The sequence below is a fragment of the Lissotriton vulgaris genome, chromosome 8 (assembly GCF_964263255.1).
Source record: "Lissotriton vulgaris chromosome 8, aLisVul1.2, whole genome shotgun sequence".
NCBI lineage: Eukaryota > Metazoa > Chordata > Amphibia > Caudata > Salamandridae > Lissotriton > Lissotriton vulgaris.
Window position 1 is genome coordinate 16,393,455 of NC_141696.1, and position 13,399 is coordinate 16,406,853.

The following is a 13,399-nucleotide window of genomic DNA, read 5'->3' on the forward strand; positions in this document are numbered from 1 at the left end:
TTTCAGATCCGCTATGTTACATGACATCAATTTATCCCTTATATCATCAGGATCTATGGAATAGGGGACTAGAAAAAAACATTTTATCATTTAATGCCCCTGCAATCCAATTCCATGGGTTGCCATCTTGCTTTGCTGTTTATTCACAGTTTGAAAAGATCTGCCTTCGCTTTTTAGATTTCACTATTTGAATATAATCATACTCGACATACTTATGGGCCCACAACCACTCCTCCTAGCGAGGGGACGTACTTAGGTTGATGCAATGCGCCCCGCCCTCCCCTGGGTCCTCGCCAGGATCACTAACAGTACCCCACATTTGTTTCAATTCAAGCTTAAAAGGCTCTACTTCTACGTTTAAAAGGGAACCGACCTTGCACTGCCCATGATTGAATCCTTATTTCCAGGCCGGGTTGTTCCAATTCGTCCTGCGGAATGCCAATCACTGTGCCCCTTGTAGCCCGGGAATCACTAATGGGGGTAGTAACCGAATCCCGGGCTGCCGCAGTGCCTATTACTGCAACTGTTTGTCCAATGAGGGTCTCTTCTTGTGGTACCACTGTTGTGAATCTAATCCTTCTTGCTCTTTTCTTTTTTAACCTTTGAATTTTACTTTTTATCTTTTTAATACTTAGTTTACTAATGGGTTCTAACTTCTTACTCTTTTGTGCAATTTTAAAGATTAGAAAATCCTCCTTATCCTGTATTAGATCCCGGCACTTTCCCACTTACTAGTGCCCACATGGCCTGGAATGGCTTGTTCTCTGTGGAAAGATTCCAGCTGAGATAGGTCCGCCTACACCACCCTTAATATCCATAATTTCACATTTGTTTTCAGGGTCTCTCTGTATGGCTTCCCATTTCCATACAGCATGGGCCTGAACTTTTGACACTCACAGCGCTACCCTCTCCAACTGGTTTCAAAGATAATTTCCTAAGTATCACTGATAAAATATCTAAAATATGATCAGAACTGTCAATGGTCTTTACTAGTAAGGGCAAAATTGATGACAGATCACGTTCAAGACTTATCAAAGAGTTAGAGAGACACACATAATCTGATGGGATACTGGTACGCGGATTCACTACCAAATGAGGTGACCCTGAAATATTTGATAAAACGGCAGCTATATGACTTGGTGTACTAGGAAACATCTCCAGTGAATTTTGTGACCTTTTGGGCATCTCAGGCAATAATACTGCTTCTTTATTTATTACTTCCTCATTCATTGTAAAAGGTGAAATGTCCGGGAATGTATAGTCCAATATATCGAGCCCCGTAAGTCCTGAGTTTCTGCTACAGTAGTAAACAGTAAAGGACACTCGCTCTGGGACACATTCTCCTCCCTGATGTTCCTGGATTAGGTCGGTGGAGTTCTACAATGGACCCTCAGCCTCTATTGGCTCAATCCCAATATCATCACCAACTAGTGACGCATACTTTGTTTCTATATGCACTGGAACTATACTGGTGGGGGAAGTCTCTTCAGATTTTTGAAAATATTATAGATATTATTCCATTCCCCTTTAGAGCTCTGAAATGAGGTGCTTTGTTTTGTAATGTGATGGATTTTGTTTTGTGGCATAGTCTTGAGGAGAGTGTTCAACCAGATTAAGTTTCATTGTTGTCATGTTGCAGGCTACTAATAGGGGGTCCTTAGGGCCACTGGGCCACAACAACCGACTGGGAGCAGGATACTCTCTCAGCAATTTGCCGGAGTTTGCATTTTCGAAGTGTGTGCCCTCAACTAGTCAGCGTCTTAATCTTTACTATTACATCATGGTCACTGTTTCCCTCTGTGTCTAAGGTCTCGTGTCCGGAGACACTGCGATTAGATGTGTCCGCACCGATGTTGGCCTGTTCTCCTTCACTTGCCCTGGATGTATCTGGAATGAAATTTAACATGGGTTTATTGCAACTGTGCTTCCACACCTGACCTTCACAAATCAACAGAAAACATTGATGAAGTTCAAATATCACACCAGTGTCATGGTTCACTCTATAGACGTCAGATTTAGCAAGAACACATGCGTGCATGCATGCTATATAATCTGTAAAGTGTTGGGTCCACTCATGTCATAACCCCAAACAGGGCCAAATGCATTGATGGAGTTGGATACACTTCACCCCTATGACCATACTAGGATAGTCGATCACCTTGCATACTTTGGCACTTTGGGGCAGATTTATGAAGGGCTTGCGCCACGTTTACGCCGCCGTTGCGTGTCAGAGAGTGCATCATCCTTCCAAATCCATAATGGCTGATTTTCCAGCAAGGAGGTAAGAGCTGGCTAAACACACCCCCTGGGATATCTCATTTCCATGGACCATCCCAGTAAATCTGCAAATTCCTTTCTTAAGCCTAGTCCTGACTCTGAGTCACTACTGTCAAAGTGGACTAAAACCCAGGCCTCCCCTCTTGCCTTTGAAGAGCGTACTTTACGACGCCACCTCCTGGCCTGGCATTCTTATAGAACAGATCACTGCCCTCCCAGCAGCCTGGCTAATCCACTTAACTCTGACCAATCAGACCAGACCACTGAAAGGCTGAATTTCGACTTACAAACAAGAAAGTCTCATAACTTATTGTATGTACACTTTAGGAGAAATTCAACAATATAATATCCTTGGATTTAATACGACCATTCTGGGAAGTCATTGAATGGTTCGGCTAGTCCTCTCCTATCAATATTTATTAATCAATCACTTACTATCATGTTAACCTATGGGCCATGGGGTTTGCAATGGGGAAAATGACTTGCGCCACTTTTGTAGCACCAGGGCTTATAAAACCATATTTTATAAGTATTTCCCTAATTTCTACCGGACCCCCACCCCCTGTGCAGCTAGGGGAGACTTCAGGGGTTCTGAATCTGCAGAAATATTGCAGATCACCCTTACCCAATTCTTCCAGCAGCAAAGTCGAACTTGAGCACCTCTTTAAGACAATGTGGGGAGTGAAATGTAAAATTTCACTTTACCCAGGCATCTAAAAACTCATTTTATAAGGGCGCTCCTTATAGATAACTGACCCCCCACCCCTGGAATACCTAGGGGTGACCCTGGGGGTCCCTAATATGCAAAAACATGGTAGGTTTTTAATTTTTAAGGGCCCCTACCACCAATGTCGAGTTTGGGCACAATTTAAGGTTTAAAAACTGTCCTGGCCACCAGTGCAGCTTTTAAACTGACCTCAGGCTTCAGCACTGCACACATACTGGTGCAGAGAATCTGCTGGCCTCTAAACTGCCATGCTCCAGGATACTGGAGACTTCTAGATAGTTTCAATCCCCTGCCTTATTACATACTAGGGGCTTAGGTGGTAGGTCATGCCAACTACAGGGGTACCCGACCATATTAAAGTGTACCCTAGTGTAGGTTGGGTGTCTTAACTGTGTTCTAATGTGTTCCTTTTGGCTTGGCACTGGCCCTGGGTCGGGTTAAACAGAGCCCAGGGTCAGTCAGAGTCAGTTACCACCAGTTCCAGTCAGCAAAAAGTTGGGGGATGCCCAGGGCACAGGAAGACTTTGCAACAATCTGTATAATGCCCTCTGTTCCCAAATCACTGTTACAGCATATGCACATTGGACTCATACTTGGTGATAGGGATGTGTGTTCTAAACTGTTTCTCACAACAGCACCTCCTCATAAATGTCACACCTATCAATCTCCTTAAACCCCTCACTTTGCACACATTCTAGGTGTTGTTGTGATATCAAATATACACATTTGCAGTTAGACATCACTGACTATGCAATAACAGAAAATCGTTAGAAATGCAATGGCAGACCAATGTATTGTGATCTATGACAAGGTTTAATAAAGGCTGAAGGTGGTCTTTGTTAATTGTCACCCTTTGCACTGGCTGGTTAGAGATATGCATTTTTCAGATTGTTTTCTCTGCCACAGAAACGTGGAAAGAGGAGCTATTAAATCATCTTCCAGGCACGAAAAAGGAGTTTACTGAGGCACTCATGGATTACATTGCATCTTGTGTCTTGGCTTCTGCGAAGTTTCTTGTACCTGTTGATTTTAATTTTCATTGTGAAAACAGCAATGATCCAGGTGTGACTACATACTAAATACTACAAGCCTCTCCCTTGAAGCCAGAACTCCGGTCTCGTTAGCATTGTTGGATTTATCAGCAGCAGGTGACACGGTCTTCCACTCCATCCTTACCTGTAGGCTTCACAAGGCTGGGTTTATAGTAGGGCACTACACTGGCTCATAGACTTCCACACAAATTAAACGCAACAAGTCTCACATTTTTGAAGATTTGGAATCACTGGGACTTAAACAGAAAGTGTCTGTCCCTATGTAATGTAAATTGTAAATTGATACTTGTATAGCGCACTACTCACCCGCAAGGGTCTCAAGGCGCTTGTACGAATACCGCTGTGGAGCCCATCCTGGCTTTCCCTGTGAGGCGTCCACTCCTGGGCACCCCCAAGGTGGAGGCCAGGCATCCATAGCGTTGTGGGGGCCATTGTGGAGATTAAGTAAGCTATTGCCCAGAGTTGCAGAGTGGGACTCCATGATTGGAATAGGCACCGAGGCGAGAATTATCAGGTCCATGGAATTTTTGAGCCCAGACCCGCAGAGGCGGGGAATTGAACCCTGGTCCTGGGATAGACCTCTGCATCAGGGTCTGCCACTCTAATCATTGAGCCACACTTCTCCAGCATACATAGGGCATGGCATACAAAGTAGTAATAATAATAATGATAATTCACATTTGTAAAGCGCACAATCACCCGTAAGGGTCACAAGGCGCTGGGGGTCGTCAGGAAGATTAAGCAAACCATTACCCAGAGTCACATGGTGCTGGACTAATCTGCCACCGGTGCCAGGGATCGAACCGTGATCCTCGGATTCCAGAGTCAGTTGCCCTAGCCGCGGCGCCACACCTCTTTAGGTTATCTTTACTAATGCTAGCCTAGTCTCTTGCGATTCACTTTTACCGTTACCTGGTCAGATCATTATCTAATTAGGTTTTCGATCTACTGTAAAACTGACCATTGAAAATCCTACAAAAACCTCAACACAATTGGAAAACAGTTATCCCGCTGCCTTCAAGGAGGTTGGGTTTGCCCCTGCCCTTATCTCACTTGGATGTGGACACAGATTTGTATGTTTGCCATGATTCCCTCAACATTGCTTTTGATCATATCGCACCTTTTACAAAATGTTCCTCTGCTTCGTCTAGTAGTTAAGCTCCAGGGTATTCGTAGACTTTGCGTCAAGAGATATCGGCCTGTAAACGCCTTGAGCATAGATGGAGTCTCAATAAATCCCTCAAGGACAAAGCAGAATATCAATCCAGGCTTAGAGTCTATCATAGCATGATTAGGGCATCATATTTAGCTTCCACAATTGTGAATTCAGGGAATTTCTCCAAAGCGCTATATAAAGTGCTGAATAGATTTGTGAAACCCAAGGCGTGCTCTTCTACCACTGTGGCCTCACATGAGCTGTGTAAGGATTTAGCTGATTTTTTTACGACAAAATTGAGACTATTTATTTTATTTTCTCAGTTATTCCTGACTCGCCCAAGAATGAGTTTGACCTTAGCCACTTACATCCCTCAGCTCTGGGTAGCCTCACATCCCTCAGCTATGGGTAGCCTGTGTGACTTTGAATCTTGTTCAGAAGACCAGGTGCTAGGTTTGCTTTCCATGCCAACTCTGGGTCTCCGCAGGATCTTTGCACTCCAAAAATAACAGCTAGTCTAGCGTCATGTCTGGCTCCAGTGGTTACAGACTTATGTAATCTTTCACTGACCACTGCTAAAGTGCCTAGGGACTGGGAATATGCATTAGTATCTGATTAGTAATTAGTACTGAAAATATCGACTGATGATTCAGCAATTCTCTCCAACTATTGACCAATTTCGCTGTTACCTTCATTTTGAAAATTTAATTAATAAACAAGTTTCAGCCTTCATTGAAGCATCTGCATCTTGGTCCTCTTGCAATCTGGCTTTAGAGAGCTCCACAGCACTGGGACCACTCTATTGGCTGTGTGAAATACTACAAGCCTCTCCCTTGACGTCAAAACTCCAGCCTCATTAGCATTGTTGGATTTATCAGCAGCATGTGACACTGTCTCCCACTCAATTCTTACCTGTAGTCTTCACAAGGCTGGGTATATAGTAGGGCACTACACTGGCTCATAGACGTCCCCACAAATTAAACGCAACAAGTCTGCTTGGATTCTTTCAAGTCTCAACATATGTACATGAACAAAGGAGTACCTCGGGGATCTTGCCTGAGCCCTACTTTGTTAAACATCTTTGTGGCACCATTACCCTGAATCATTAAGAGGTTGTGTTGTTGAGATAGTGTCATACACAGATGAGATGATACTCAACTACTTTGGGCCTGATTCATACAAGGTGAAGAGTAAATGTGTAAATTGCATGAAGGAAGTTGCTGCTTGGATGAGTAACAACTGCTTCCAATTAAACAGCAACAAAACTGACATCATGCTATTTGCCAACGTGACTTAGATTGGGTCAGCTGACTGACGTCCCACACAACTCAGCTCGGCTACTGCACCTAGGAAGGTAGTAAAACATCTCAGAATGAGGGTAGATCAATTTCTTTCCATGAAGCTCTACCTGCAGCATCTGTTAATCCACTATGAGGCTTTTAAAAATGCACCCTCGTGGCTTCCAGGCACCGTTAGGAAGACTCTTGTACTTGCTCTCATCATCAGTCGCCTTGACTATGGGAATGCCCTGTTGACCTCAGTGAATGACACTCTGTTTTCCAAACTGCAGGTAGTCCAGAACACTGCTGTGTGGCTAATCTGTATTATTCTATCGTGCTCGCCTTCTTCTCTGATCCTCATAAAGCTTCATTGGTGCCTTTTAGGAAGTGGGTCATCTTTAACATTTTTTGTCTGACACATAAAGCTCTTCTTAAGTCTCAACTAAATCCTTACCTTCTCTCAAGACACCTGAGTTCTTCGGACAAGGTACTTTGGGTGATCCCTTGTATCAGTCCACAAGATTTGGGGCAGCTCTTTCTCTTACACAGCCCCCTATCACTGGAATAAACGTAATCTTAGCCTTTGCTCTTGTCAACATTCCCCATCCTTTAAGTAGGGACTTATAGACTTGGTTGTTTTAGAATCCTCCTTTTTCTTCTCTCGTGCAGTGCATGATATCAAATAACCAAAATAAAATATAAATATAAAAAATATAAATAAATATATCAATATATAAACATATTTTACAAACCATATCGTCCAACTAAGGCCTAGGGCGTGTCCATGATATAATAATGCGCCACAGCACAATGCTGTGCCAACACACTTGCCCCTTCTGACACTGACAAGGAATCGCCTCACAAAGAGGCATCCATTGGGCATAGGAGGCTGTTCTGACCGACTTTTTCGGCCCTCCTTTGAGGGAGAATGATTGAAGGTGACTCCAGCCTGTTACCCTTCTAGTGCAGGGATTAGAACTATAAACAGGGCCTATTCATAAGGCACAGTAATGCACCTTCGTACCCTTTTCCTTAGATCAGGGCTTATAAACTTAAGCTAGGGGATAGATTCATTAGTAATAGTGATAATCAGTCCTTTTGCAAGAGTGTTAGTATACCTTCTATGGAGTTATGCTTATTTCGGGCCTTGTAGGCCTCAAACGGGAGAGACTCCATCTTGCTTTCTGCCCCGGCAGCTTGAGATGCTTTTAGGCCAAGTGTAATGTTTTAGTTTCGAAGTGTTGTTCGCTTGGAGAGAAACAGCTGAGGCTGGCCCTTATCGAAAGACTGTATTTTTCTCCATTCCGAAGACACAACATCAGGCTGGCCAGTTGGGAACGTGTCCTTGGTACGGGGAGGTACAAGAATTTGGTGGGCGGCAGGTTACTGGCCGTAACTTTCCATGAAAGGACAAGCTTCCATATTAGCGAAAGTGTTAGGCAGTGAGTCAGTCAGTCTGTAGGCGGCAGCTAGCCGTTAGCATCAATGCCATTAATTATTTCCATGATTCAGAAAAGGGGGTGGTGATGAACAGAGTGTCTGAATTAAGCAGACCACTCTTACCCAGTCCAAGGATCAGGGCTTGATCCATCACCGTTTTTTAGCTCACTGCACCATCCCAGCTCAGAACTTGGCTATATGCAAATTAGTCTGACTCTGGCCCAGTGCATCATGGGAACAGGGCAGACCAAACTACCAAGCCAATTCTTATACTGGGAAGGAAACAAGCTACCGGGGACCGGTTTCTGGCATTTCAGCCGTCTTCGGCCCAGCTTGCTTGAATCCTGATGGTGCAATGAGCTAGGGACTCACATCTGAGTATACCCTTCCACGCTTATGGTGGACAAAAATGATTAAGAAAAAGGGGTGGTGATGAACACAGTGTCTGAATTAAGCAGACCACTCTTACCCAGTCCAAGGATCAGGGCTTGATCCATCACCATTTTTTAGCTCACTGCGCCATCCCAGCTCAGAACTTGGCTATATGCAAATTAGTCTGACTCTGGCCCAGTGCATCATGGGAACAGGGCAGACCAAACTACCAAGCCAATTCTTATACTGGGAAGGAAACAAGCTACCGGGGACCGGTTTCTGGCATTTCAGCCGTCTTCGGCCCAGCTTGCTTGAATCCTGATGGTGCAATGAGCTAGGGACTCACATCTGAGTATACCCTTCCACGCTTATGGTGGACAAAAATGATTCAGAAAAGGGGGTGGTGATGAACAGAGTGTCTGAATTAAGCAGACCACTCTCACCCAGTCCAAGGATCAGGGCTTGATCCATCACCGTTTTTTAGCTCACTGCACCATCCCAGCTCAGAACTTGGCTATATGCAAATTAGTCTGACTCTGGCCCAGTGCATCATGGGGACAGGGCAGACCAAACTACCAAGCCAATTCTTATACTGGGAAGGAAACAAGCTACCGGGGACCGGTTTCTGGCATTTCAGCCGTCTTCGGCCCAGCTTGCTTGAATCCTGATGGTGCAATGAGCTAGTGTTAGGCAGTGAGTCAGTCAGTCTGTAGGCGGCAGCTAGCCGTTAGCATCAATGCCATTAATTATTTCCAGGCAGACGGTCGCCATCTTGAAGTCCGAGAAAGATCATGAAGCTGATACTCTCTGAGAAAGATTGAAGGAGAAGGAGAAGTAGCGCAGAGCGAGTGGAGACAGAGAGAGACAGCAGTTAATAAAGAGGAAGGTTCCAGTGACTTGGAGGAAAGTAGAGACGACAGAGCATAGCGGTGCAGATGTGTACTCGTGACTGCTGAGGTGTGATTCTGAGACGAGCCAAGGCACAGACGAGAAGGGAACCTAGATGACTGCTGAACCCCGACTTCGTATTCACAAGGTGATCTCTGTCCTATAATGTGCACATTCTAACCTTTCACTTTTCTTTGCAGGATATATGTTATAGTATAGTGCTGTGTTTATAATCGTTGTAATAAAATACCCCAGTTCTAAGTGAACCAACATGTGCCTTGTATTCTTGTTCAATCAGGGTAACCTGGTCTTCTAGTCAGACATCGTTTTCATGAACGGATGTAAATCCCGATCAGGTAAGAGGTGACTGAATAATGAGGAAGAGAGGGACCATTTGATGCTGAGAGCAGAAGGTACATGGTTCAATTCGGCAAGTTGTGCTAATTCCTGTTATTGTAGTATCATCCCGAGTAGCCAATGAGAGATTCCTTCCAAGGGTATTCATAGGAGAGTGATCGTCGTTGTTAAGCGGCGTTAATGAGAACACCAGGTGGGAGACTGGTGCTTAGATCCGCCGGATTGCGGATCGGGTTGGAAGTGAGTGAGCACTGGGAGGGAAACCAGTGTGTAGGTCCGCCGGATTGTGGACCGGACTAAAAGAGAGCACTGGGGCTACAGCTCAGTCTGTATGGCACGCCGGATTGCGTGTGGAGTGAGCACTGATGGTGATCAGTGTGTAATGGTACATAATCAGAACTGCCCCAGGGTAGATTAGTCTGGGCCTAAGTGGCCGTGAGACTAGCTGGTATGAATGGGATATTGTAGAAAACCTATGCATGTGTATTGCTATTTTCCCCATCCTTAGGTACGAGATGTATATATATATATATATACCTATTGTACATACATTCTAAGGAGGGAGGTGATTACGTTCCGACTGGGTTGGAGGGGCTCTTAGGAGCTGATCCCATCTGGTTCGAGAATCCGGTCGTTACAGAGGCGCCGCGAAGATGGCACTTGGGAGTGAGGCTGTGGTTTAGGGAGAGGTGAAGTGGTTTTTTTTAGTTTTTTGTTTTTCTTTTTGGGGTTTTGGGCTACGTTCCGTGGGGTGGGAATTCAGCGTCTCAGGGGTGGAGTGGGATGTGGAAGGGATGTGTTGTCCTTTGAGAGGGCTTTTTTTGTTTTTGGGATTATGGGCTGAGTTTAGTGGGGTGGGGATGCAGTTCCTCAGGTGTGGAGTGTGATGTGGAAGGGATGGGTTCGCCTTTGGAAGGCGGGTTTTGGACTTTGGGTGGGGGTACTCAGTCGTCACAGGGCTACAGGCAAACATGACATTTGCACAGCCAAAACAATAGGATGTTCATGATAGAGTTTGGGTTGGGAGGTAGAGAGAGTGGAAGTTTGAGCTATTTGAACAGTGTGTTGTGTGGGTGACTGTGAGTGTTTGCATTTTTGGTGTTGTGGAGGCTAGGGGTCTTTTGCTGTATTGCCTGGAGGTATTGTTGTGTGTGTGGAGGGTCTGTTGTTGTGGTGCCTGGGGTTATGGTTATGGGTATGGAGGTGTCTGGGTCTGGTGCAGGGGTTGCCTGACCTAGTTAAAACATGAATTAAACTTGTCCGTACTGAAAGGGAGAGATTCTTTATGTGCCAAAATGCTGTTTCCTTTGTAAAAAATAGAGCGACAAAAGTACACATGTTCTATTATACAGAACAGTATTAAAAAATTGCCTTTCAACAAAATACCCTTTCTTATATTGAGAGTATAACTGAAGCTGAGCTACCTCAATATAGCCATTCCATATCACTAATGCAGCACACCATCTGCTTACTTAACTGGCAACTGACAAGAATTTCCCTACCACATAGCACAAAGGTATATTATCACAACTTAAAATTAATTACATTAGACCCTTTGAATGGTGGATCTGAGCCATTCTAAAGGTTGGCAGGAACAATGTTCTTCTACTGGCTACAAAACAGGAGCACGTTATAATTAAGTGCAAAAAGGGTATTGGTCCCTTTAGACAAAAGGGACATTTAGCTATAGCCAGCCCTACCTGCCAATCCTGCTTCCATTGTATAAAAGCTGGCATCTAGCCTTCAGGGTCCACCTCCTTGTAATAGGTACTTTTCATATCCCGCAGGTATGGTTGAATATGCCCTCCATACCTTACCTCCTTTAGAGGACACAGAATATCTCACATCTTCTAAGACCCTCCTCCTAGAGCCCTCCTTTACTAAAACTTAAAAGTGTGTTCCTGCTGTGTAACAGACAACCCTTGGAGTTCACTCCTACTGCAACATCTAGGGATACCTTAATATCCAGTAGGTTAGTCACCCACCTGTCGGCATAACTCTCCTGCAAGCAGGAATTTATAATTTGCCTTAAGGAACTCTCATCTGCTCTAAAAAGTCCAAGCCAGTGATTAAGAAGCCGTTGTTTGTACTTAAACAGTGCATTAGTGAGGCCCAATTTAGCCTCAGATCACTAATTACAGTCCCTCTTGGTAGGCCCAGTTATTTCTTCCAACATTCATTTCTACGGTTTGCATTCTTCTTATATATTTAACGGGCAATACCTCACACCCATACAGCAACAAACTAACAATTTTAGCATTATATGTCACTCTAAGCACTTCGGTGAATATTAATATGTGATATAAAATTAAGGACCTCATTTATGAGAAGTGACGCATCGCTGTGTGAAAGAAACGATGCTTCACTTCTCAGTGCGCCCTCCTTGCAACATGATTGATGCGTCATATTTACTGTATGACGCATCATGCCGCAAGGAGTTACAGATACGTCAGTATTTCTGATGAATCTGTACGGCGCAAAAGTGACGCATTGCTGTAGTGTGTCACAAAAGTGACGCATCTCCAGCAATGTGTCCTTTCACATGGGGCAAGCCCCTTGTGAAAGGGCCTGCGTCAGTCTTACGCCTGCTGTGAGGCAGGCGTAAGATATTGACCCATTTGCGTCTTAGAAGTGGCGCAGTGAAATCTTAGAGATTTCACTGCGTCACTTCTATGACCCTTTCATGCGTCAGAACGCCCCCCCCTGCATACATTATACCTGGCGCAGGTATAATGTGGTGCAGGGGTTTATAAAGTGACGCATCTACCTAGATCCATCACTTTGTAAATATGGTACATCAAGGCACAATTTTTACGCCACAGGTGTCTCACAGAAAGTGATGCACCAGCAGCGTAAAAGTGACGCATGGCCTCATAAATAAGGCCCTAAGATTGTATCTAAAAAGAAGGTCAAGATAGCGATATTCCGTTACCTCTTCCAGTCGGATGCCATTTAGCCACTAGTTAGACCTTCTCTTCTGTACCCTCTCTTTGAAAATAACCATTACCTTAGTCTTCGCCATATTTATTTAAAAAAAATTGGACTTACTGTACTCAGTGAATGCATCCAATTGTCTCTGCAGTCCAACTGGTGTCAAATGCAACAAAACCTTATCATCGGCAAAAAACATAACTGGAATGACCTCAACACAAAGTTTTGGCGGAAATGATTTAACAACACTTAATCCTACCACAGCATCCACTATTTATATGGAAAACAGAGGAGGGGTCCACATACACCCCTGCCTCAATCCATCAGGGGTGTACATTTTCCTTTTCAATGCTCCATTTCCCCCCATTTCAGTCATGGTCCATGAGCCTTCATGTAGCTAAACAATCAGTTTTATTAAGTCTGGGGGGCACTCCAATCTCCTCATTTTCTCCCAAATTAGGGGCCTATTATTGTGTCAAAAGTTGTTGGCAAATCAATTTATGTTACATACAAATGTTGCTTTTTCTCAAAAGGCATATTTTTTGGCTGAAAGATTTGATATAACCATTGTTAAATAACCTTTTCAAAATCCAATTTGGACCCGAGGGAGAACATTAGCTTCGCTTGCCCAGTCCTCAAGCAGCCCCACGAGGTGTTTGGCATATATCCTTCTTGGAATATCAAGTGGCGTGATCATACAGTAATTAGACACTAGGTCCCGCTTCCCCCGTTTGAAAAGCGAGACCCTTAAATTGCCTTTCCAGTTTCCTGGAATATGATTGCTCTAAATACCAGAGCTAGGACTTGGACCCACAACTTTGAGTAAAGTTTAATTATATCGGACGAGAGGACGCCTTGGCCCTGCACCTTGGAGATTTGTAAACCTTTTATGATGGTTTATATTTCCACTACTGACAAA